The following is a 27,047-nucleotide window of genomic DNA, read 5'->3' as shown; positions in this document are numbered from 1 at the left end:
AAATGTGATTTCACTTCTCACTTTAAATATTACATTCACATCAGAATCTAATATATTATTTGATGGCAGGATTTCCCTATAAATCTTTGGGAATGTGAGGTTTTATATGAACACAATTTTCACTGTAGTTACATTGTTTTCTAGCAGGGGTGGCCAGATTTTTGTGTCCCGGAATAATACCTCCCAACATAACCCATTCCAGGAGGGATAAGATGCTCTCTTTCTGGACATTCATGTCAGTGGCAGTTGCAGGGCTGCAGCACAGTCCACAATTCAGATAGGGGAGCCCCACCAACTGCCACCCTAAACACCACAGTCTGGACTCACTGGCAGGTGTGGCTCCCCTTTTTGAATTTGCGACATTGGTGCAGTCCCACCTCTGCAACTACCACTGGCAGCAAGTCCAGGAGCAGAGCATTTTGTCCCTCTTTGAATGGGTCATGTTGGGAGGTACTTTTAGTTCACATATTTAGCGGAGATCTACCATTGTCAATGGGCCTGATTCAGAGGTGGCCCATGTACTGATATTTTGTTTTGCTATTTTCCGCATGCATGAAAGTACCGGAAACTGCAGACCCGTAAATCTAACTGTACGATGGCGGGCACAGTTGCACATGGCATTGCTGCCAGTAGAGATGGTAACTGTATATTTCTGTAGATATAAATACATAAGAATCAAGAACTGCACAATCAGCGTGAATCTCAGCCAATCAGCGTGCGCCGTACGGCCAGTGTTTTTAAAACAGAAGCGCTTCCCGCGCCACCGCATAGCGCTAGTTATTTCTTATTCACTGAAGGGACCCCCCACCGCCGCCAGCTTTATACTCAGCACCGCAGGTATCCGCGCGGCAAGGACACCACTGCAGGCTCCTGTGAGAAGTCGCCATGGACCCCCTTTGCACGGGGGGCGAGGGGCGAACTGCCGCCCTCCAGTGGCCGGCCCTGCAAACATACATATACACACACATACATATACATACATACATACATACATACACAAACATACATACATACAGTACATACATATATATATATATATATTTACATACATACATACATAGCATCCACCTCTGAACCAGGCTCACAGGCCCTATGCTTCCCACAATAGATTTAGTTTTGCTGATCGCTCTTACACACATAGGGCCACATTCTGCTTGCCTCGCTCGGACACCAATTAATTTGCTGAGTGTATCTTAGCCCACTGCGCATGCGTACCATTCGCAAGGCGCATGTGTAGGTTTGGGCAACCGTGCACACTCGCGACCATATGAGTAGAAATACGCTAGCGAACAAACTCAGGCAGTAGTCGTAATGTGGGCATATGGATTGGCGCGGCCACAAATCTGGGCACAACTAGGCGGTAACCAGGGCGTATACTTGGGTGGTGACTACATGTGCTGGGCGGTGGCTTCGTTCCACTGTGAGAGCGCTCGGACTGTTTGAGCTTAAAATCATTCGCTCGGTAAAAGTAAGTCTCACGCCTCGCAGGCCAGCCGATTCTCTGCCCCACATTCGCACGGACGATCAACGCGGACAATTGCTAAAATACCTGCACACAATATACACCCATGCAGCATACACGTTTCTCTACTATTAGTTATATAATCACATATATAAGAATGGTAGATGCTATATGTGATTGGATTACTAATAGTATTACTAATACTGGCCATAGTGACCTTCAAATGAAATTGGTTTCATATTGATAGATTTTATTTTGTATTTTAATTGCTCTGATACCTTTATGTTTATTTTTGGATTACATTTGATTTCTATTTTAGCACAGTCTGTCTTTTTCTCTCTTTGTGATCTTTCTATATGTGGTCCAAGTACCCGCATCTGACTGCTGCCTGAACAGAATATTTGTGATTGCTCATAATTTGTTACACCGTGGTCCGACACCCTTTTGGGGAATATGTAAAAGGGATATGTAGAAAGGATGGACTAGTGCTCTCCCTAAGGGCCTTATTCTGATCGGAGCGGCCAAACGTGCGTACGTTCGCTATTAACGTACGCTATCCGCACGCGGCCGTTGGGGTTAAGTCCACCCACAACTCAGCCGCATACGTACGGCCAGAAACAACGTCGAAGGGGAGTGGCGTACAAATGTGCGTACGCCAACGTACACGGACGGGCCAGCCCTTACACTCCGACAACTGGCGTACAATTGAGCGTACACCACCGTTTACGGACGTCTCTCGGCCGTCTTCCCACCGACTTCTTGCGGCTATCTGAGCGTACGCCAGCTTGCACGGACGGGTCCCTATTGTTTTCAATAGAAAAGTCAGCTTATGTCACCGCTCGTGAGAGTGAGCGTACGTCCGTGTACGCTGACATACCCTTCACATATATGGACCAGCATATCTTCCCTTTCAACTATAATTATGAAAATTAATTAATTAATTGAATTAATTAATGTGCAAAATAGTGGCCATGGGATTAAAACATTGCTGAAACATCCTTTGTAGGTGTTAGATGTGGTTTATGTTATTGTATCATAAATACAAAACCTATGTTTGTATTAGAGTGAACACGTTGACACATGTCGACTTGTGTCGATTGAGTGTGCTACTGTGTAAAGTCTATGAAAGCACGTAGTGAATGTGTCTAACTGTTTAACAAATACCTACCTTTGCATATATAAGCAGGTCTTACAAAGATTCTTACCTTAAATTAAACAAACCTTTAAATGTAGAGAAGTATAGAAAGATAAGCTTAGAGTGCTGTGTGTGGCTTGCAGGTAGTGAAATCATGGTTTGGACTTAATAGACTGCAGCATTGGTTATTACATTCAGGTGTATGTGTTTGGTAGTAATCCGCGTAAATTAGCTAACCCAGGCGCACGCTGGCATGCGGTATCTGTAGGGGTGGTTTGAGATGGCGGTTGGCGGCCGCCTGTTTTGTGTCCGAAATGAACGGTGCCTTAGTCGATCGTGCGGTAGTAGCACCGCTCATTTTTGGTGCACACCCCCGTGTACGCCCATATTTACGCCCATTTTCCCTCATTATTTCGGCCGCTCCCCTCATCACGCCCCTATGCCGCCCCCAATGCCCGTACACTCGCGTACAGGTTTTTTCGCACGTAGAGACCCGTCCGTGAGCGTTGTGGAGTGTTCGTGCCTGCGCATTAGCGAATGTACGCATGCGCAGATCATTAAAAACCCCGGGACGTGCGCGTACGGCCCGGCCGCTCCAACCAGAATAAGGCCCTAAGTCTGACCCTTACGTGCTTCCGGTATGATGATGGTACTCCGTTGGACCCGTAAGGAGGACTCTCACACTTGCTCTCAAGCTCACCCTGAAACCCTGCCCAGCGGCCGCGGCGAACTTCCGGTTCCACGATCTCCGACTTCCGGCAGTCACGGACGCGCACTGAGATAGCCGCAACTAACATCCAGCGACGGCTCTGACAGTGCGCCCTGCCGATCAGACAGTCAGACGGACGGGACAGCGCCGCAACAACATCAGGCGGCATCCCGGCTGCTCCTAATCTGGCATACGGAGTACCATCATCATACCGGAAGCACGTAAGGGTCAGACTTAGGGAGAGCACTAGTCCATCCTTTCTACATATCCCTTTTACATATTCCCCAAAAGGGTGTAAACATTTACTACTAACCACTTTTTCATTTACAGGTACCACTCAAAATAATTACCCCATTTTTTCAGAATTTTTTCTTTTAGCGCTTTTTACCATCCCCTAAGTATCTTGTTATAAAGAAGCCGCTTCCACCACATAGCGCAGTAACCACCCAAACAAAAACCATGGTCCGACAGCGCACAGCCATTTTCTTCTGTTATAGGATCTATTAGTCAGCCAGCGACTGATAACCAGGACACAAGCACGGAACCACTCGGGTATTGTATCAACGGAGCAGGCAGCGGCTGTACTCCAGCAGCATCAGCCTGCAGCCACTGTACTACCCATATCAGACAATTACACCCCACACACTACATCCAGGAGTCGCTCAGGGTGTACTTGGTGCTGTGAGGAGCCTCTGTGCTGGTACAGAGCGGTAAGCCCAGCATATGTGGGTGTGGGGCCAGACTGATATATAGCAGCTGCAGAGGGCTCTTCACAGCACTCCGGTGCCGTCATGACATCAGGGGCACTACCGGGAGCTGGCGTTCTGAAACGTCAGATGTTCAAGTTCACGTGTATTTTGTTAATTTGGCCGTGATCTACCAGCGGATGCCTCAAGATCTACTGGTAGATCAGGATCTACCTTTTGGCCAGGTCTGGTGTAGAGAGTACTTATGTATTAGCAGGGCACCCATTACGTAGTTTGTGTAGTGGTGTATTGAGAATACCAATACACCACTATGCTGGCTACGTAAACTACGTAACTTATGTATACTACGTAATTTATGTAGTTGGAGCTGTGCTAATACATAATGGTGATATCCCCACTATCCACGTCATACCCAGTGCCAGATTAAGCCTTCGGGGGGCCCGGGGTACTTTAGCCAGGGGGCCCCCTTGCACTTGTCATTACTGGCCGCACACTGCATGGGAGAATATTACACTGTCAAAACACAGAGTAAAGGCAGTATAAACTTGGTCAATGGGTAACTGCATATATATATATATATATATATATATATATATATATATATATACACACACACACACACACACACACACATAAATACATACTGTACCATATGAAAAGCCTGTGTTTGTCCCTCTGCACCTTACTCTGTAGGAGACCTCACAGTCCTAGTGCTGCCTTTGATTAAAAACCCTCCCATGACTAAGCTGCTGCTGCTGTTCTCCATGGGCATGTAATGAGCTCCACCAATTAGAGCTCAGCACAAACCTCTCAGCCTCTGCCCTCTGGTTTAAAGTGTCATGGGACTTAGTCAACTCCCAGTAATGCACTGCACACTTGTGCAATCAGTGTGCCTTGGCTCCTGATGCTCAGCACCATTAATCATTGTCACATTGGCAGATAGGTGAAGCTGCAGCACTACCCCACTCCCATGCACAAAACCTTAAGCTAAAAAAAAAATATTTAATTTCTTTTTTTGAAAAATACATGCCAACCACAGGGGGCCCCTAGCTAGTGGGGGGCCCAGGGGCACTGACCCCTTGTGCCTCCATTATAATCCGTCCCTGGTCATACCCCAGTGTCCACGTGGGCCTGGAGTTAATTAAAAAGTGTAGTGCCGCTGGGGGAGCAGGGAAACCATGTGATGCTCCCCCAATGGCACTGCGCTGAATGATGTCCATTGCTGCCGCCCCAGGACGCTTCTCCCCACCGCAGGCTGTATCTCCCCCTCTCCGCCTGGCCGCCGCTGAAGCCCAGCTGCCCGTCCTTCATCCCGCAGAGGCCGCCGATGAAGCCCCGCCGCTGAGCCCCGCCGCCGAGCCTGCTGGTCAAGCCCTGCCGGTCAAGCCCCGCCGCCCGCAGTAAGTCCGCACATATTAGCAGGGCGCCCGGCTAGGCTACGCTGACAATGTAGCCTAAGGTACGTTGACAGCGTAGTGTAGCCGGGCACCCTGCTAGTACATAAGTACCGTATAGAGTTTAGAGGAGAGAGAAAATCTGGAGGGAGAGGGAGAGAATTGTACTGACCAGGGTAGTTTGTTATTTATAATCTAGTACAGTATATAATGCAAATATCTTTATCAGAATCACCTTTGATGGGTGAATTTTGTCTCCCCTGGAGTTGGAGTTTATCTTATCTTATCACTAAACAGTTTTTTGTGGATTCAAATACATGCCTGCTCTATACTATCCAGGATATGTGAGTGACCAGCATAAGACTCTCTCATTAGGGATTCGACGTGAACTACAGATCCCTGAAAGCAGAAGCCTGTGCACACTCACTACCTGAACATTTATGTCTTATCTATATTTCAAACACTCTCTCATCCGACTGGACAGATGATGCCTTCCCTGCACTGTTGATTGCATCAGGGGGCGTCACATGCCTAGCCCGACAGCAGAAGTGTTTTTCAGTTTTCCTCCTAGAAGCAGTCAACCTGGTACTCTCATTTGATACCAACCTGCAGATTGTACCACCATACCCCACTGGAGGGTAGAACCTAATTAAACCAATGAGGGGCCAGACCAGTAATCAGAGAGGAAACTCCTACTGAATATCTGGGTATGTACAGCAGGGTAGGTGATCGGACAGCAGATGCTTAGGAGCAAACTACTGCAGGAGTTCCTCCTTACCTTTTTGTTGTCCTACCTTGGTGGCTTTCCAAGCCACAAACCCATGCCACAGGTAGCAATTTAACCAACAGTCATTATTATAGAAATCTAATATATTTTGAGTGATAACGCGTGTGTGTGTGGGGGGGGGGGGGGGGGGGGGCTACTTGAAGTGACCAGTCGCACAAACACGAAAGTGAACTTATGATTTTCAAAAAACAGATTTACTGTTGATTTGAACAATTGGGACTTTAATTAAATCCAATTATTCTCACCTTGGTGATTAATCAGAGAAAGTAATATTATATTGCTAAGCCAAGAATCTGAATGATCGTTGTTACTAGTAAATTGATATCAATGTAACTTGAACCGTACAATTGTCTTGCATGTACACTGATTAAACAATTATAGCAGAGCAGGATTTGCATATGCGGACATTGTTTGTTTTATAAAGTAATATCTATTATTGTCTATTAAGTTGAACACTTTTAGTACGATAAGTCTAATAAAAGTTAAGTTTTAAATTAAATCACTAACACATCTGAAACTGTTCATTTCCAAGAGTGCACCCAAAAAGCCCATTTGCCTTTCCGTTTGCGTCTTTGCAAACAAACCCTTGTATATTCAGTCCAATTTACTGAATGTTTGAGCGCAGCACCAATTAATGACTACCAGAATCTATTCACAAGTATTCTAATATATTGGTTACTTCATATTCCTTCAATTGAATTGGCACCAGCGCCACCACTAGGCAGCTTTAGGCAATTGCCTGGGGCGCCGGCCACTGGAGGGCGGCATGAAGTGTGATCATCCTCACACCAGCACACCCTGATTTACCAACAACTCCTGCATAGTGTGTGCATGTCAACGGCGCCCGCATTACCCCATCCCAGTGGCGCTGGTGCAGCAACAACAACAACCCCCCCCCTCCCCGGACCAGACGCTGGAGCAGGTGAGAGCCGGGTCTGCTCTGCCGCATCCCCACCCTCCGTGGAGCAGCCAGCAGGTGAAAGGCGCCAGTATCTGTCCCACACACTGGAGCAGATGAACGGCGCACACTGGCGCGTGCACCCCCCACCCCGTGGAGCAATTGAGCAGCCTGGCGTCCCCCCACCTGCGGTGGACCGGGCGCTGAAGCGGGTGGGTGGCGGGTCGGCCGCACCCCCACTCCCAGGTGAGCAGCACCCACAATCCCCCCCCACATTTTGCCTGGGGCGGTGAAATGGCTGGCACTGGCACTGATTAGCACATGACTTCGGTCTGTGCGGTTCTACCCACCACTACTACTACTGTAATAGTTTTAACATTCCCTAATCGCAAAACTGTGGCAAGGCATGATGGGACTTGTAGTTTTACAACAGCTGAAGGGCCATCATTTGAACATGCCTGCAGTACAGTATTTCACCCCAGGGGAGATGTACAGTATGAGACCTTCTTAATGGGGCAGGTGGAGAGGTGGGCTAATGCAGCCAATCACATCCTGACAATAGTTTTTGAAGCGTCCCCCTGCATGGGATGTTGCCGAGGGCAACCAATCAGATACTATCTATTATCTTCTAGCAGGTGCTAAATAAAAGTGTATTCTGATTGGTTGCCCATACCAACATCCCATGTGAAATAGAACTCCCATCTTAGTAAATTTCCCCCATAGGGGACACAAGCAATGTTGACCCATTGTTTGTGTAGATCTTTTGACCATGTTGACGTGAGGTATGTCAAACATTTACATGTGTCAACACATGGCCTCAGGGCCAGATTAACAATGGGCCTGATGGAGCTACAGCTCCAGGCCCACTGTCCAAATAGCTAAGGGCTAGGGCTTTCCAACGAGTCCGGCCCCGCGTTGCTAGCCCCCCGGTAACCGGAGATACCGCCAGGCAAAGCTGGAAAGTTTTCCCCCTAAGATAACATGGTATCCGCTAATTCCAATCCCCACCCGGTTCCAACGGCTGCCAGTTCCCCCTCTGGCATCACAGAAGCTCGAGGTGGATCTCAGTCAAACCCAAATCGCTGGGCCTTCAATCTGATACCAGGCTGGTCCATATGGGTTCATTGATTCTAGAGGTAGTGCAGGTAAACCAATTTTCTTATTTCTGAAATGTAATTTCATGGCTGTTCATGTTGTTTAAGGGCAGATTTCTCTGGAACCAAATGGCCCAGTTTCACGGGACCAAAATCATTCAAAGCCCACATGTAAATGGGTCAGCTGGTTCTGAAGATATAGCTGGTTGTTTAAGGGGAGGGGGGGGGGGTGGTGATGTGGTTTTCTCTCCCCCCTCACACCAGAAAATGAAGGGACTAGGCTGGTGTAAAAGGGGCCAGCCCTGGAATGTCCCTGCATGTTCCTTGGACCATATTCGCGGGTAAGTCCCTGCATTTTCTGGTGTGAAATGGGTATTATTTCAAATAGCCGGTACCTGCAGTGCTCTGAATACAGCAGGGCTGCCCCCTGCTCTCTGCCCAGCTGTCAATGGCTGTAATTTCTGCTCAGCGGTGACATGCCCCCAGTTACCGTGAGCATGTATTCCCCCTTGGCAATGAGCATGGAACCACTGGCAATGAGCATGGAACCCCTAGCAATGAGCATGTAGGTAAGCAGCACTTATATAGCATAATTTTTAATAGGTATTTTTGTGTACATAATGGACATTATGGTGTGTGGCTTAACATGTAATGGGCATTATGGTGTAAATTTTTAATGCGCACCTTTGGCGCGCAATGCCCCTGTTTATGAAGCATATTGTGCATTATTGTACATTTGTCCACACCAGTTGCCGACACTAGTAGTGCTGATTATACATATGTCCATACCAGTTGCCGACACTAGTAGCGCTGATTATACATATGCCCACACCAGTTGGTGACACTAGTAGCGCTGCCTGTACATATGTCCACACCAGTTGCTGACACTAGTAGCGCTGATTATACATATGCCCACACCATTTGCTGACACTAGTAGTGCTGCCTATACATATGTCCACACCAGTTGCTGACACTAGTAGCGCTGATTATACATATGCCCACACCAGTTGGTGACACTAGTAATGCTGCCTATACATATGTCCATACCAGTTGCCGACACTAGTAGCGCTGATTATACATATGTCCATACCAGTTGCCGACACTAGTAGCGCTGATTATACATATGCCCACACCAGTTGGTGACACTAGTAGCGCTGCCTGTACATATGTCCACACCAGTTGCTGACACTAGTAGCGCTGATTATACATATGCCCACACCATTTGCTGACACTAGTAGTGCTGCCTATACATATGTCCACACCAGTTGCAGTACACTCACATTTTACTCAACTAGTTCAGGACACTTCAGGCTGGCAGCTCTCCTTCTTTTTTCCAGTAGACAGTCTTCCTTCCTTGTAGCACCCTCCATTCGTGTAGCTCCGCCCCCTCGGGTTATTAGACCCAGGGAGGAGGGAGGGAGCCTCTGTGCTGGCAACGCTGCTGCCTGCAATGCAGTGTGACACAGGCACAGCAGCTGCGGAGGGGAGTGTCATCAATAGGAAGTAGGCTTGCTTGGGCCACGGGCGGGTGCTGCAGATGCCGGTCACTGGAGGTGCTGCAATCGTGCAGGGGTCATTAGGAGGTGCCTGTGCACCCCCAGTACCCCCGTGCACACGCCTATGAGTCAGATGATTGTTAGTACGCCGGGCGGGTGCCGGTGCCCACACAGACCCCGCTCTGCCGCTCACTCCCCCAAGTGGCAGTGGGGGCTGCCTTACACAAGCTACGCCACTGGCCAACCCCCTGCCTTTTCCAGGCATATATATTTAGTTGAAAGTATTTACACAAATAGAGACACACCCATGAGCAGACCACCCAACCAGAACACTGGTCACGCCCCCCACTTTATTAGGTGCTGGCCACAACCCCTATTATTGCGCATAATAGGCCCTTGATAATTTTCAGCTCCAGGCCCATTCAGACCTTAATCTGGCACTGCATGGCCTGTCGACCAATTGACTGTCAACCTTATTACTGTCGACCTGCCGACTGAATCCTGTGTTGCCATAAAGTCTTGCGGATTGGATGGTCAGACAAAAGGTGCAGAAGGGGGTGTTCAGAAGTGCTGAAGTCAGCCTGCTATCCTGAGAACATCTAGTACAGTGGTGTCAAACGCATGGCCCTCCTGCTGTTGTGAAACTACATGTCCCAGCATGCCCTGCCACAATTTTAGCAATCCATTATATAAAATCTGTGGCAGGGCATGCTGGGATGCGTAGTTCAACAACAGTTGGAGGGCTATGAGTTTGACACCACTGATCTAGTATATACAGTACATGTAGTGCAAACACTGGGGAGTAGATGAGGAAATTATACAGCACAAATGGTGTTAAGTCTCGCACCTCATTTCCATTCCTGTTTATTCTATCACAATCATTGAAAAGCTGTGACTCAGTGATGTCATTTCAGACAGGTTAAGCGTTTTCCTCTGGCGGGGAGACTGGAGAATCAGGACTGAAATGAGTTTAGGAGATAAAAATAGACGTTTATGTACATGCACGAATGATTTAGAGCAATACAAATGTTAGAGAGACTGCACATGGTACTTTCATACAAGGAAGGTGCATAGATTTACCATAGCCAATCATCTGATCTGGCTTTTGACCAGGCCCAGGAATGCGGTCCCTAGGGGGGATGTCCTGATGCCACAGGTTTAGGGCATAGTTGTCTTCCTGCATCCTGCAGGAGGCTCTTGTTTTTATAATAAATCTCCGGTACTCTTTACCTAGAACGGCGCCCGCGATTAGAATCGCGGGCGTCGGGGGTAAAAAATCGCGGTCATCGCGGGCATCGCGGGTAAATCGCGGGTACATAAAAATCGTGTACCCGCGATCACCGCGATTTTCCCATAGGGAACAATGTTAAAAAGCCTGATTGACCGCGATTTTACTTTAAAATGCCTCAATGCCCGCGATTTTCACATAGGAATCAATGTTAAATGGGCTACAGAGCCCAAATAGTCACAATTAACCCTTAAATGTCACCCCAATTTTTGTACGCCACCCCACGATCCACGCCAACCCGAAGCGTGGCGAGCGCAGCGAGCCCGCGAGGGGCGGCGGTACGCGTCCTCCGACCTTTTCATGCCCTACTATCCACGTCGGCGTGGAGTTGAGAATAGAATAGTGTGGCGAGCGCAGCGAGCCCCGCGAGGGGACGCGGATACCTTCACAGGTAAACGCGTCCCTTCGCGGACTTCACAGGTGTCCGCGTGGCCACGGACACCTGTGAAGCGCTCGCCACGCTTCGGGCTCGGTGGCTCGCTGCGCTCGCCACACTATTCTATTCTCAACTCCACGCCGACGTGGATAGTAGGGCATGAAAAGGTCGGAGGACGCGTACCGCCGCCCCTCGCGGGCTCGCTGCGCTCGCCACGCTTCGGGTTGGCGTGGATCGTGGGGTGGCGTACAAAAATTGGGGGGACATTTAAGGGTTAATTCTGCCTATTTGGGCTCTGTAGCCCATTTAACATTGATTCCTATGTGAAAATCGCGGGCATTGAGGCATTGAATGCAAAATCGCGGTCAATCAGGCTTTTTAACATTGTTCCCTATGGGAAAATCGCGGTGATCGCGGGCATCGCGTCGCGGCCGTTTATGTACTGCCCGCGATGTCGCGATCACCGCGATGGGCGCCGTTCTAGGTAAAGAGTACCAAATCTCCTGCTGGTCTGCATTGTACAGGTAATCTGCTGTAATCCCTGTAATTTGCTGTAGCTGCCCTGCGGACACCTCTAGTTATCCGCCATGTGGGAGACCTTGACAGGAGAGAGACAGAAACACACTCGCACACACACACACACACACGCGCACACACACACACACACACACACACGTCTTATCTATTATGTGCTGGTGTGCACTCATCCATAGGCTGCTGATGTAAGGGATAGAGATCATGTTAGTACTATACAAGTGCCTACAAGTTGCAGAAGTCATTGTTCTCAATTAAATATTAAATACACTGAAAACATACTTCTATGCTTAGGGATGAATTCGCACAAGGTCAAATTACATTTGGAATTTATTGCATAGGGATCACTTTAATGAGTGAAAAGAAAAAACTTTTACAGTCAATATATAGTTGCAAACAAGAAACCCCATATTGCATGAAGCAATTTTAGTATCAAAACTTTGTAAAATACATTGTTACTTATGTTATATAGAAATACATTGCAATAATAAGCATTTAAGCACAGAAACAGCCATATGTGGAGTTAGACACGCCCATATGTGGAGCTAGACATGCCCATATGTGGAGCTATACACACAACCCTTGGGCAGAGTGGGACACACCCTCTCAGTGCCTCATTCTGCTGTCATCTCCCTGATTCTAGTTTTCAAATCTAGGCAAGTATGATTTAGGGGTCACGGTCAGCACAGTGGGCATAGAGCATGACAAGATGCGTTAACTCTGCATCCTGCCGGCTTAAACCTTTATTTCAATGTTTCCCAAAGACCCACAATTTCCACGCTTTCCTATAATTGTCTAGCATCTTCTCCTGCAAAATCAGATTTCAGTTTGTGCTGATCGGGCACACAGCTACAGTGCCTCTGCCAAACGTAACCCCCTGCCCCAGGTACGGCCATTATACCATGCACAAACTTGCTCAGTGAGCAGTTTGCTGCGATAATCTTTTTCCCAGTTCTGCATTTTCTCTGTATACAGATTTGGAATCCTAAAACATCATTTGTAATAGTCTTCGGCTGCGCTGTATCCCTGACTCCCAGGTACCCGTCTGAGTGCCCTTTTGCTGTGTGTGTGACACTTTGTTCTAGATCACACAGCAGAACGAAACTTGTGTACACAAGCCCTAAGGAAACCTATTTCCAAAATCGGTTATTTTCTGTTTAGAGATCGTCCCCAGATGGCGGCGCGAGATTGCGTTAGGCTGATTTAAAAGGTTTTTTTGCCTAAATAAAATTGCTAAAATTGAGATGTATTGGAAATGAGATTTTTAATTGTTCCATCTTTAGTGCTTCAATTTCTGAGCGTAAAAGATCTATAAATGTTTATAGGATTATACCCCCTGGCGTCCACTAAAGATATTATATTTCTAACCTCCTCTTTAGCTATAACTGTTATCATTACACTTCCAGTACTTTCTTAGAATCCACAATTAGTTCTTTACAGATTTCCAGATATCTTGTTTTTTTTTCTCTTTTTATATAATATAGTTTTAGCATTGTGGTAAATGATTCATTTAGCAGCCTGGATGTTCAAAGGGGGTCATGGCAGGGAAAGGGCCCGACTCTGAGGCTCATGCAATGCCTATGTGGTGTACACACTTGGCCGATGGTTTAGTGCATGTGTAAATGGGGGTGTGGCTAAGGAGATGTGGAGTGTGTCACTGTTGACAGCTACATTTAAAGACCCACAACTGGTCACACAAGAGGCCCTGGCTGGACCAAGGGACTTAGGGCCAGATTCTCTAAGCTTCAAAAGTGATAAAATGGAGAGTGATAAACAACCAGCCAATCAGCTCCTGCCTGTCATGTCACCGACTGTGTTTGAAAAATGGCAGGTAGGAGCTGATTGGCTGGCTGTTTATCACTCTCCATTTTATCACTTTTGAAGCTTAGAGAATCTGGCCCTTATTCTGGTTGATTTGCATCCCCTGTACGTTTGCACGGGGAACCGATGTTGTGCGTCTGAGTATGCACACAGATGCATTTATGCAGATGCAGGGTGCGTTCGGCCACGGCAAACAGGGTGTTCGTCAGCAGCACACACCAAATACCGGGGGGCGGCTGCGGGTAGTCTCGCCCATGGAAACGCCCAGTGTTTCATGGCTGTTCCCATGCAAATACTGGGCATTTCCATGGAAATCACCCGGTGATGTGGGTGCCGGGGGAGGGCAGCTGACTTCCGGTGATGTCAGCTGCCCGCCCCTGGCACCCACTTCCACTAGAGTGTGGACACAAATCTAAATGACCAGATATGGGTGCACTCACCACATCATTTTCTTGTTGGTGACCATCGAATGATGTGGATGTTTCCACATAGCCAGCGAATGGATGTTTATGTTTACCGGCATTCGGCGGGCGTCGTCTGGGGGACTCGCAGCCTTGTGAATCAACCAGAACATGCACCTGCAATAGCGCTGGTCCAAGTTTTAATGGTGTGTCTAATGGTGCAAAGATGATGCATCTAAAGAGGTTCTGAGATGAAACTGCATCGCTGCGAGTGGGAATCTTATACCCCTTTTCCATTGACTTAAAAATCCCAGATTTTTGCATGTGAATGCGCATCGACTCTGTATTTTTGTCAGTGGAAATGGTGACCAGGTAAAAATCCTTGGTCTAGAAACCCGGGATTCTTACCCGGGAACCAAGCAGGGTTTTTAGTGGGTTAAGCCCGGGTAATGAGCAGTGGAAATGGCTCATAACCAGGTTATTCGACCTGGACAGGGGAGGCTGCCATTGTCTGCCCATCTGCCGCTGACAAACACCCCCCCCACCAGTGCCCACCTGACCCTGGCTCCCCGCCGATGCCCACCCATCTCCGACCAGCCTGCCCCCCCACTGATACCCCCACGCCCGTGCCTGCCCACCCATCGCTGACCCTCCACCACCAGTGCCAACCGCTGATCTCCTGCAGGTGCCTCCCCCTGCTGTCTGGGTTTCCCTTTTCAGTGGAAATGGGATAAACACAGTTAAACAGGGAATCAGGGACCATGCAAGGGATCTACCAAAATCCTGCGTCAAAATCCCAGTTGTGTGACCCGGGATTTTGGTGGAAAAACAGTATTAGTTTTAGTATATAATAAAATCGTCTGGTGTATAAGCTTACAGATGCAGGCATCACAGCCTTAACATAGGTGTTGGTGTGACTCAGAATGTGCTAGAAAGTCCAGTAATTACTAATTAAATAAAGGAGTAATATACTAAAATAATAATTTAGCGGCTACAATATGTATCATCTTCTGTATAATGAGCTGGATTCAGTAATGCAAAAAAGCATTTCATTTGCTATTTGTGTCCATATTGCCAAGAAAGGGGAGCCAACCAATCCACGTATATTGTTTCTCTGCAGCATAAATACTCTCTGCTTTTGCATGTAGACAGCTTTACCCTAATAGTGCAATGTAGATTTCAGCTTGAACACACCCCACCCAAATGTAAATCTCTCTGCACTTGATACCTGCAGTGGGGCTGATGTAGCGATAGTATGACATCATCAACTATCTGCTGACATCACTGAGATGTTGAGCAGGAGATGGGTAGAGATGCTAAAGTGATTCAAAACAGTTAGAAATTTTCCCGCATTTATCCTGATCAAAGACCTTAAGGCTTATTTAATAAAGGTCCATTTTTGATTGATTTTAATCGGCTCCAGATCATTCAATCCATGTTGGTCATCCAGGTCTAAAACATATCTTTATGAACATTTAAAAATTCATCTTAAAAAATCATCGATTAGCGCCTGTGTGTTTTAGCCTTGGAAGCCCAACATCAATAAACATCAAAAATCAATTGAAATCGATTTTTCAATCGAGGGCAGTCAGCTCAGTATGGCAGGGGGCGGGGCCAAATACGGTGGTAAAAGGTGGCGGCACAGGGGCGGATCCATGACAGTGATGACCAGTTTAGGGGCGTGGCTAGATCGATCGCGTCATTTCCCCCCCCTCCGTGCAATGGCGATATTTCAGGCATTGCACGGCGGGGGTGGGGCTAAAATGCCACGATCGGGTAATTTTACCCACGGACTTCCCTGCCGAGGGGAGGTTTGCGGGAGATGGGGTATTATGTGGGAGGGTTGCCCCCCTTTCCGGGGGGGCCGGGAGGGGGACCCGATTTCCGTGATCCTCCCAGCCATTCCAGGAGGGTAGGCAACCCTGATATAATCTGAAGGATAATAGTTATCGTTGTAAAGTAAAAGGGTTTCTGGGCAGTGTGAACGGGTAACCCGGGTTCCGTTCACTTCTATGTAAGAGGCGGCAGCATCATCTTAGTGCTGCCTGCTCACCGTGGGCCTTATTCGAGTTCACTCTTTCAGACAAAATCCTTCTTAGATGGACAAAACCATGTGCACTGCAGGGGGGCAGATGTAACTTGTGCAGATCTAATTAGATTTGGGTGGGGTTTTACTTCAAAGTGAGATCTATATTGCAGTGTTAAAATAAAGCAACCAGTATTTACCCTGCAAAGAATCACCAAAAAATCACCAAATCTATTTCTATCTGCACATGTTACATCTGCCCCCCTGCAGTGCACATGGTTTTGTCCATCTAAGAAGGATTTTGTCAGAAAGAGTGAACTCGAATAAGGCCCACGTGTCTCTTACCCAGAATACTGCTACGGTGGGCTTCAAGGTTCATAATTGAACTACAGTTCTTCTGTGCTGAAAACTAGATGGGGCTGATCAGTGATAACATGACGGGTATATAATAAACCAATACTTGCAACATTCTATTTCTCCTCTCTGGGAGAAGCCCAGAGAGGAGACTTTCAGCGTGCTCTTGGGGGTGGGACCAGAGCCTGACATCTTCAAGTCAGGGGCAAAATGATGACGATTTGCATATTTTAGCTCCGCCCCCTCCACGTACACCCAGGAATGCTGGTATTTTACTGGCGCGGTAGGATGCTGGGAACTCCAGGGGCTTGCAGGAAGATTGGCCATGCTTTTAGGGGGTTGGAAGGGGGACCCGATTTTCGGGAGCCTCCCGGCCTTTCAGGGAGGGTTGGCAAGTATGTATAAACGCAATATGCAAAAGAAATGCATCTGCAGAGAGCCCAACCACTTATTGGCCCCGTAGCAGTTTCATGTCCATATGCAAATGGCCATTGTAAGTCCAGTTACATAAGGGTTGCCGACCCTCCCGCATTTAGCGGGAGTATCCCGTTTTTTGATCCTTCCTCCCGGTCTCCCGGTAGACTGCGCATGCGCTAATTACAAAGTGCCGAGGCAGACGCCGCGGCTGTGCGGCCGGGGATCTGTCAGCAGTGGCTACACTGCCTACAGCGGCAACGCAGCAGGGGGCAGCCATCGGAGCAGGAGCAGCAGAGGGAGCGGCACAAGCAGCAGAAGGCAGCGCCGCAGATGAGATGGTAATATAGCGGCTAGCTGCTTCGTGCCTCCCTCCTGCTTCTCTCCCTCTGCTCCCATTTTTTCTTTAATAGGGTTCCTTCTTTTAAACAGTGCTACGGTACCATCTAAAAATGTAATTTAGATAGCTCCGCCCATGGCCACGCCCCATTTTTGTGCCGTAAATGGGGCATGTCCATGGGCGGAGCTATCCAAATTACATTTGAGAGCTCCCACGCCCCCTAATTAGCTGCCCTCTCCCTGGTCTCCCGCAAAGGGGAGATGAAAAGTCGGCAAGTATGAGTTACATATTTGTACACATGTGCTGGCGCAGGATTGCAGCTTCAAATGCAGTTCGCACAACTATAAATGAAAATCTACCTCAGAAAGCTGAGGACTGATAAACTAATGCTACAAAATGATTTCTATAGATGGATAGAAAATGTTCTTCCTTAATAAAGCTTTCGTTGTTGTGTCTACGTCCACTGTACATACTCTGCCCTATCCAGGGCCCGGAGCAGGAGTTTTAGCAAATCTGTCTCCTACTCTGTAACTGTTAAACTGTATTTCAAGGGCAGATATGCGATAATCAAATGCAGTATTAATGTCCTTACATTCCTGTTGCTTAATGTTCATTGTCTGTGACATTTGACTTTGAACAGATTAATGAGATTGCACTAAAACTAAAACCTGCCAAATTGTATAAGCGTTACACAGTCAGATGCATGCACGCGTCATTCATACCCACTTATCTAAAAATAAAGACTCGGACAACTGCATTTGGCATGAAAGGGGTCGGCTTTTTATTTATTTGAAGAGGAAGGCCTATTTATAACTAACTCTTAATAAAAGGTCCCTTCCTCTAAACTAAGGTGGCGGTGAGAAGAATGGTTAAAATATGGACAAAAATGTATGCAAAAGATTATATAATTCAAATAAGAAAAAGGGGGGCCAACTGCCCTGATGGCCAAGGATTGACCATCTGCCACTATCCTTGGCCACCCTAAAATTAAGGATCGGCCTTCTGCCACTATCCTTTTCAAACGAGAAAATAACACCAACATTAAATTCAATCTACTAATGGGCCAACTGCCCCACAATGGTCCGGGATCGACCATCTGCCACTATCCCTGACCATGACCCAATCGGTAATGGCAGAGCTGATTACTCCACCCCAATAATTGGGCCAACTACCCGTCAATGGTCAGGGATCGACCATCTGCCACTATCCCTGACCACGGCACAAATGGCAAAGCTGATTACTCTGCCGCCTACGGGAATAATAATTGGGCCAACTGCCCTATTCATATAATTACGACAGTCAATCATAAAGTGGTGCGTGGACCCACCTGGACCGGTGATGCCCACCTTCGTGAGCTGATATACATGCCTAGCCACTTATATGACTAAACTGTCCTTCAACCAATATTTTAAATATAAGCAAAACATATAACCATTCTGAACCGGCCACCAATAAAGCCGACACAATGATTCCAATGTAAAAAACCCAACCACTTAGGGCGGGAGGGTGGGCAACGAATCTGACTGAAAAGAGATGGAACCTTCTAGATCATAGGCATATATCAGATGTAGAGCCACTCCCCTGATATTCCATCAACCAATCAAATCAGTACTCCCTTCACACAACGTTCCTCCCCTTAAAAGCTCAACCCCCACATGCCAGTGTATATGATTCCTTGTTACATGCCCATGCTGGTAAGCTTATGTTGCTTCAGATAAACTAGTTATCCTCTGCAATCTTAAGCGTTACACAGTCAGATGCATGCACGCGTCATTCATACCCACTTATCTAAAAATAAAGACTCGGACAACTGCATTTGGCATGAAAGGGGTCGGCTTTTTATTTATTTGAAGAGGAAGGCCTATTTATAACTAACTCTTAATAAAAGGTCCCTTCCTCTAAACTAAGGTGGCGGTGAGAAGAATGGTTAAAATATGGACAAAAATGTATGCAAAAGATTATATAATTCAAATAAGAAAAAGGGGGGCCAACTGCCCTGATGGCCAAGGATTGACCATCTGCCACTATCCTTGGCCACCCTAAAATTAAGGATCGGCCTTCTGCCACTATCCTTTTCAAACGAGAAAATAACACCAACATTAAATTCAATCTACTAATGGGCCAACTGCCCCACAATGGTCCGGGATCGACCATCTGCCACTATCCCTGACCATGACCCAATCGGTAATGGCAGAGCTGATTACTCCACCCCAATAATTGGGCCAACTACCCGTCAATGGTCAGGGATCGACCATCTGCCACTATCCCTGACCACGGCACAAATGGCAAAGCTGATTACTCTGCCGCCTACGGGAATAATAATTGGGCCAACTGCCCTATTCATATAATTACGACAGTCAATCATAAAGTGGTGCGTGGACCCACCTGGACCGGTGATGCCCACCTTCGTGAGCTGATATACATGCCTAGCCACTTATATGACTAAACTGTCCTTCAACCAATATTTTAAATATAAGCAAAACATATAACCATTCTAAACCGGCCACCAATAAAGCCGACACAATGATTCCAATGTAAAAAACCCAACCACTTAGGGCGGGAGGGTGGGCAACGAATCTGACTGAAAAGAGATGGAACCTTCTAGATCATAGGCATATATCAGATGTAGAGCCACTCCCCTGATATTCCATCAACCAATCAAATCAGTACTCCCTTCACACAACGTTCCTCCCCTTAAAAGCTCAACCCCCACATGCCAGTGTATATGATTCCTTGTTACATGCCCATGCTGGTAAGCTTATGTTGCTTCAGATAAACTAGTTATCCTCTGCAATCTTTCTCTGCTGACAGTACTGAAGGGACTTTAGTGTTGCACTAAATGCCAGGCTGGATTGGGTGCATGGAAGAATGAGAGAAGAGGATCCTGCTCTTGGCGTAGCCGGAATTCATGTCACTTTACTTCTCGCTGAGATCTGAGGACAGTTCCACAACTTTCCTCTGTCATCCCGACTTCCAGTTTTGATGAGTTCTAGAGTCCAGTGAAAGCAGACTACCTTCCTGGCGGTACCGCGGACAGTTCCCTCTGAAGCAAAGACATAATTTATTTATACCCCTAGACATACTACCCGGGAATTACCCAGCATTTTGACTGCTGGGTACTTTTCCCAGGTGCAGCCTGCAGCCTTTCACACTTACAGCAGCAAATTACCTGGTGAAGTAGTTCTATCTGGGAATTTGCTGAAAAACCCGGGGTTTTCTTATGTCTGAAAGGGTCAAACTGGGTCGTAAATCCCGGGTCCTCAACCCAGGTAAAAAGAAGGGTTAGAGACCCGAGTTTTAACACCCAGGTTGACCCTTTCAGACATACCAAAATCCCGGGTTGATGTGCGTTCATGTGCAAAAACCTGGGATTTTGGAGTGTGTCTGAAAGGGGTATTTATTTATACAGCTCACACATAGGGACAGATGTATCAAGCTTCAAATTGCATACCTCCCAACTGTCCCGCTTATCGCGGGAACGTCCTGACCTTTTGGGACCTGTCCCGCGGCAGGGGGGGGCAGTTGGGAGTCCCCCCCCTGTCCCCTATGAATAGCGTCTATTCCTGCAGCCCCATGGTCTGGGGACATAGCCAGTAGCTCCAAGAGCTGCTAGTCATGCCACCACATCGGCGAAAATGGGGGCGTGACCTCGTGGCAATAGACCACGCCCCATTGCCACACCCCCAAAATTCAAAGCATCCCTCCTCCAGGGACGTCAATGTTGGGAGGTATGAAAAAGTGCTAAAATGGAGAATGATAAACAACCAGCCAATCAGCTCCTAACTGGCAGGTAGGAGCTGGTTGTTTATCACTCTCCACTTTTTGAAGCCTGATACATCTGGCCCATATTCCCCAGCGGGTATGGGTCATAGGGTCAACACTAATAAGGTCGACAGTCAATAGGTCGCCCACTATTGGTTCACAGGCCATGGGTTGACACATGTAAAAGGTCGACATATCTTAGGTCGACATGGTCAAAGGGTTTAAACAAGCAATAGGCTGGCATGGAAAAGGTGGACATGAAAAAGGTTGACGTGAGTTTTTCACTTTTTGGGTGTCTACTGTATGTTGACATTGTCGACCCAGACGCAGGACCCCTGTTTTTAGTGTATATTCTTCCCTGCTGTCACGGCGCTTTCCCATAGACTTTAATGGGGCACCCAAACAGTACTAACAGGGGCACCCAAACAGTACTAACAATGATGGCATTCAGGCACTGATGACCAGAGCCCATGCACTGCCAACACCCCCAAACTACCATCACAACTGGCACCCTTACACTGCCTGCACTGCCGACACCGACGGCACCCCTGCACTGAGGGCAGCACCTGCGCACAAACGGCATCGACGGCAGCACCCCTGCAGTACCAACATTACTTGCACCCCACACTGTGGACACCAATGACACCCCCACACTGCCGACACTGTCGGCGCCTAAGCCAATCCACTTCTATGTAAGCAGCAGCGAGAGCTACTGTAACCACATACGAATGCATTTATGAGTCTCATAGATTTTCACAACCTGGAATGTGTCACTTTAATTATTCCAGCAGCCTGATGCGAGCCGCCCGCTACATACTTGGTATTTACCATTTCATGTCTGACAAGGCGCCGCGGCATTTTCCCCAGACTTGCCCAGGTCTCAGATGATTCCAGGATACAAGTTTCTTCAGCTATGAAACTCATTTTCTGCTTTCGGTCATATCGGAATTTCTTCCTATCATCCTCACCCTGTGCTGTATAATTTAAATGAATGTTTCTTCCATTATTAATCCTAATACCCTATTTAGCTTGGAATAATCCCATGCCAAGTAATTGCTTACAATTGGAATTTTTCTTCAGTTTGCAAAATAAAAGATAATTTTTTTTCTTAGTATTACTTTTTAAATTCTTTCCCCATCCTGAACCTTCTTTGAATGCGCGGCCATATTTTATGTCGTTAGGCAGTGTCATTTATTAACTTTTTCACAGATGATCGATCACAGCGGATGTATTTACTTTCCAGATTCTCTTCCCAAATTTTACAATAGAGGTGATCGTTTTTATGTCCCTTTCATTTTGATCCATTTGAGTACTTAACCCTTTGGCCAATATTCAATGCTGCCTGCTCTCTGTCACAGTTCGCCCTGTCAGCATTCAACTGACCCCCCTGCAAACGCTGTTTCCCCCTCGCTCCGTTTTTGGAGCAAGTGGGAATCAGCATGTGTGGCCGCTAAAACAGGCTTGCCTACCCTCCCGGAATGGCCGGGAGCCTCCCGAAAATCGGGTCCTCCCCCCCCCCTGGAAGGTGGGCAAGTCTCCTGCTTTCTGGTGATAGCCCCCACTCCCCCCTTGCCCGCTGGTTTAATTACCATAAATTGCGGGTCAGTGTTAGAGGGTCGGGGCTTAAATGATGCGATCGCGGCATTTTGCAGCATTTAAGCCCCACCTACTCTGCATGGGGGTGGAGCCAAGTGATGTCAGCCTTGCCCCCGCCCCCCTGATGTGTTGCCTCTCCAGGTTTCTCCCATAAAGTAGGAAAGTATGCGCTAAAACAGCGAGACTCGTGGCTAAATGCAGTACATTAGTACATAGACCCCCAAAGTACCAGCCAATTAGCTTCTAACTGCCATATTAAGGGCTGTTTGAAAAATGGGCGGAGCTTATTGGTTGGTAGTTTATCGCTCTACACTTTATCATTCTCCAAGCTGCCCCTAGTAAAATGCATGTCAAACTTAATTTGGTCAAACTAATGACCCCTACCCCTTGCAAGACCCCTTAGATTTTCAGTTCTAACATAATGAATGCCTTGACTGTTTAACCCCTTCCCGACATTTGACGTACATTTACGTCATGGTCGGGATGTACTTCCCGACACATGGCATAAATGTACGTCATGCCATTAAACTGTCACCGCGTCTATAAACGCGGTGACAGAGGGACGATGTCTGCTGTCCCTGACAGTAGACATCTTCCCTCATTGCCCAGGGGGGGCATCGATGCCCCCCCCCCATCGGCGATCGCTGTGATTGGCTGTTCAAATGTGAACAGCCAATTACAGCGTTTTCTGTGTACCGGCGAATAACGTCGCTCGGTGACACAGGGATCGGTGGTGATTGGTACTGTTAAGTACAGCACCAATCACCACCGGGTGTAAGGGTGTCACTGGTGGTCACCCCACCTCACCCCACCTGCCCCCAAAGGCTGTGATTGGTCCGTCGGACCGACGGACCAATCACAGCCAATACACCACATAGAAAATACCGGAGACAGCCCTGCAGCCGCCATTCCGGTCAGGAACAGCGTGCAGAGCGGTCTCCGTGCCCATCTGTGCACTTATACTGACCTGATCAGCGTTGGTGGCATCCGTGCTGCCGTGCTTCCTGGTTGCTGTTACTTCCTGGTGCTTGAGCTGCTGCTGCTGCTACTGCTGCAGCGTCATTGTGTCAGAGAATAATATTGTGTGATATAATTTTATAATTTTTTTTAATTTTTTTTTTTTGGAGGGTGCTGTGGGGTTTTTTTTTAAATTTTTTTTACACCCACGGTGCTTTTGTGGGTGTCCTGTGGCCGCTGAGCGCTGATCAGTGACGTACATCACTGATCAGCATTTTTGGCACAGGGTTGATCTAATTTTTTTTTTGGGATCAAATTCCTGTTGCGTTTGACTCATCAGCAGTTTTTTTAAATTTTTTTTTTTTGGAGGGAGCTGTGGGTTTTTTTTTAAAAAAATTTTTACACCCACGGTGCTTTTGTGGGTGTCCTGTGCCCGCTGAGCGCTGATCAGTGACGGACGTTACTGACCAACATCTGTGCTAAATTTTTGGCGCAGGAGCTTTTTTTTTTTACACGTGTTAAAGCACTACATACACACTACATACCCCCCGTGTTGAAATAAAGTTTGTACCCCCCCTACACTATACACGTGTTGAAACACTACACTTAAAAATAATAAAAATGTCCGCATAATAAAATCATCGCAAAGACTGTTTTCAGCGGAGGAGGCATATGCCCTTATTGCCTCTGACACTGACACAGCCAGTAATGCAAGCGATGAATTTGCATTCGCCTTAAGCTCCTCTTCCTCCTCTAGTGATGAGGGACCCCCTCAAAGAGCAGCTGAGACCCCCCCCCAATGATTGATCTCGTATGGACCCCACCACCAGACAATTTTGAGCCCCAGGTTCCTGAGTTTTTGGCCAACCCAGGAATCCAATTTGATACTACAGGCCTCAAAGAAATTGACTTTTTCAAAGTCTTTTTCTCTGATGATTTTATAAATTTAATGGTGGACCAAAGTAATTTATATGCCCAGCAGAATATTGCTCAAAACCCCACGTCATCATTTGCTAGGTGGACCCCTGTAGATGCAGTAGAGATGATGACGTTTTGGGGTCTGGTGTTACATATGGGCATAGTTAAAAAGCCAGAAATTAGACAATATTGGAGTACAGATGTTCTGTACAGCACCCCACTTCATCGTATGGCCATGACCCGGACTCGTTTTGAGACGATCCTTAAATTTTTGCATTACAACGATAATGCACAGTGCCCACCCAGAGATAATCCCACCTTTGACCGGCTATTCAAAGTCAGGCCGGTCATTGATCATTTCAGCGCCAAATTTGCTGAGATGTACATCCCCGAAAAATTTATTTGTGTAGACAAGTCACTTATACATTTTAAAGGAAGGGTTAAATTCCGCCAGTACCTTCCCAATAAGAGGGCAAGGTATGGCATAAAAATGTATAAGCTGTGCGAAAGTACCTCAGGGTACACCCACAGGTTTAGGGTATATGAAGGGAAGGACACAAGAATTGAACCGCCAGAATGCCCCCCTCCCTCGTAGGTGTTAGTGGAAAGATTGTCTGGGATTTAGTGCACCCCTTCCTGGATAAGGGTTATCACCTCTATGTGGATAACTTTTACACCAGCATCCCCCTGTTTAAGGCCCTTGGTTCAAGAGGTACAGCAGCTTGCGGTACTGTGCGCAAGAACCAAAGAGGCCTCCCAAAAACGCACGTTGCCCAATTACTGAGAAAGGGTGAAAGCAGGGCAATATGCACCGAAAATATGTTGTTGGTCAAATATAAGGACAAGAGGGATGTCCTTATACTGACAACAATTCACGGAGACAGTACCACCTCCGTCCCTGTACGATGTACCAGTACCCACACCTCAAAACCTATTTGTATCCTAGATTACAATAAGTACATGGGCGGAGTGGATCTTTCAGATCAGGTACTGAAGCCGTACAGTGCCCTGCGGAAAACAAAAATATGGTATAAGAAGCTGGCCGTGTATATCATCCAGATGGCACTGTATAACGCTTACGTACTATTCCGTTCTACCAGCCAGACGGGGACATTTATGCACTTTCAAGAGGAAGTCATAAAGGGCCTAATATTTGGGAACCAGCAGGCAGAGGGCCCCAGTACTTCTAGTACTGGCCCCCGTATTGTACCAGGGCAGCATTTCCCTAACGAAATCCCCTCCACTGGAAAAAAGGGCAGGACACAAAAAAGGTGCAAAGTTTGCTATAAAAAGGGAATAAGAAAGCAAACTATTTTCCACTGTGAAACTTGCCCCGACAAACCCGGCCTATGTATGAAGGAGTGCTTTAAAATATACCACACATCTATGGATTATTAGGTTCATCATTTCACCGTGCTTCGGGGGTCTTGCTAATGCGACATAGCACCCACCATTCATTCCACCAGAATCTGTGCTGCAAAATCCAAATATCACTGCTTCCCTTCTGAGTCCTGCCATGCACCCAAATGGTATTTTTTGGTCACATATGAGGCATTACCGTACTTGGGAGAAATTGCGGCACAGATTTTGGGGTGCTTTGTCTCCTTCATTTCTTGTGAAAATGAAAAATTTTGAGCCAGAACTGCATTTTTGTGTAAAAAAATGTAATTTTTCATTTTCACAGCCCAGTTGTACCACAATTGGTGAAACCCCTGGGGGTTTGAAATGTACACTATACCCCTAGATGAATTCCCTGAGGGGTGTAGTTTGCAAAATGGGGTCACTTGTGGGGGGGTTCCACTGTATTGGTGCTTCGGGGGTCTTGCTAATGCGACATAGCACCCACCATTCATTCCACCAGAATCTGTGCTGCAAAATCCAAATATCACTCCTTCCCTTCTGAGTCCTGCCTTTTTTGGTCACATATGAGGCATTGCCGTACTCGGGAGAAATTGCGGCACAGATTTTGGGGTGCTTTGTCTCCTTCATTCCTTGTGAAAATGAAAAATTTTGAGCCAGAACTGCATTTTTGTGTAAAAAAATGTAATTTTTCATTTTCACAGCCCAGTTGTACCAAAATTGGTGAAACCCCTGGGGGTTTGAAATGTACACTATACCCCTAGATGAATTCCCTGAGGGGTGTAGTTTGCAAAATGGGGTCACTTGTGGGGGGGTTCCACTGTATTGGTGCTTTGGGGGTCTTGCTAATGCGACATAGCACCCACCATTCATTCCACCAGAATCTGTGTTGCAAAATCCAAATATCACTCCTTCCCTTCTGAGTCCTGCCATGCACCCAAATGGTATTTTTTGGTCACATATGAGGCATTGCCGTACTCGGGAGAAATTGCGACACAGATTTTGGGGTGCTTTGTCTCCTTCATTCCTTGTGAAAATGAAAAATTTTGAGCCAGAACTGCATTTTTGTGTAAAAAAATGTAATTTTTCATTTTCACAGCCCAGTTGTACCAAAATTGGTGAAACCCCTGGGGGTTTGAAATGTACACTATACCCCTAGATGAATTCCCTGAGGGGTGTAGTTTGCAAAATGGGGTCACTTGTGGGGGGGTTCCACTGT

General features: G+C 47.1%; 2 long non-coding RNA genes across 2 annotated transcripts in view; one reads left to right on the top strand and one right to left on the bottom strand.

The window, feature by feature from the left end:
• LOC146042356 (uncharacterized) overlaps nucleotides 1-27,047 on the bottom strand; it is a 49,626-nt gene that overhangs the window by 1,450 nt on the left and 21,129 nt on the right. The gene's annotated exons all lie outside the window — the stretch shown is intronic.
• The window catches only part of LOC146042355 (uncharacterized), a 69,998-nt gene that overhangs the window by 26,597 nt on the left and 16,354 nt on the right, over nucleotides 1-27,047 (top strand). The gene's annotated exons all lie outside the window — the stretch shown is intronic.

Source organism: Crinia signifera, chromosome 19, assembly GCF_055691185.1.
Source record: "Crinia signifera chromosome 19, ASM5569118v1, whole genome shotgun sequence".
Taxonomy (NCBI): domain Eukaryota; kingdom Metazoa; phylum Chordata; class Amphibia; order Anura; family Myobatrachidae; genus Crinia; species Crinia signifera.
Note: the sequence above shows the minus strand (reverse complement) of the source record. Positions and strands in the feature narration are given on the sequence as shown.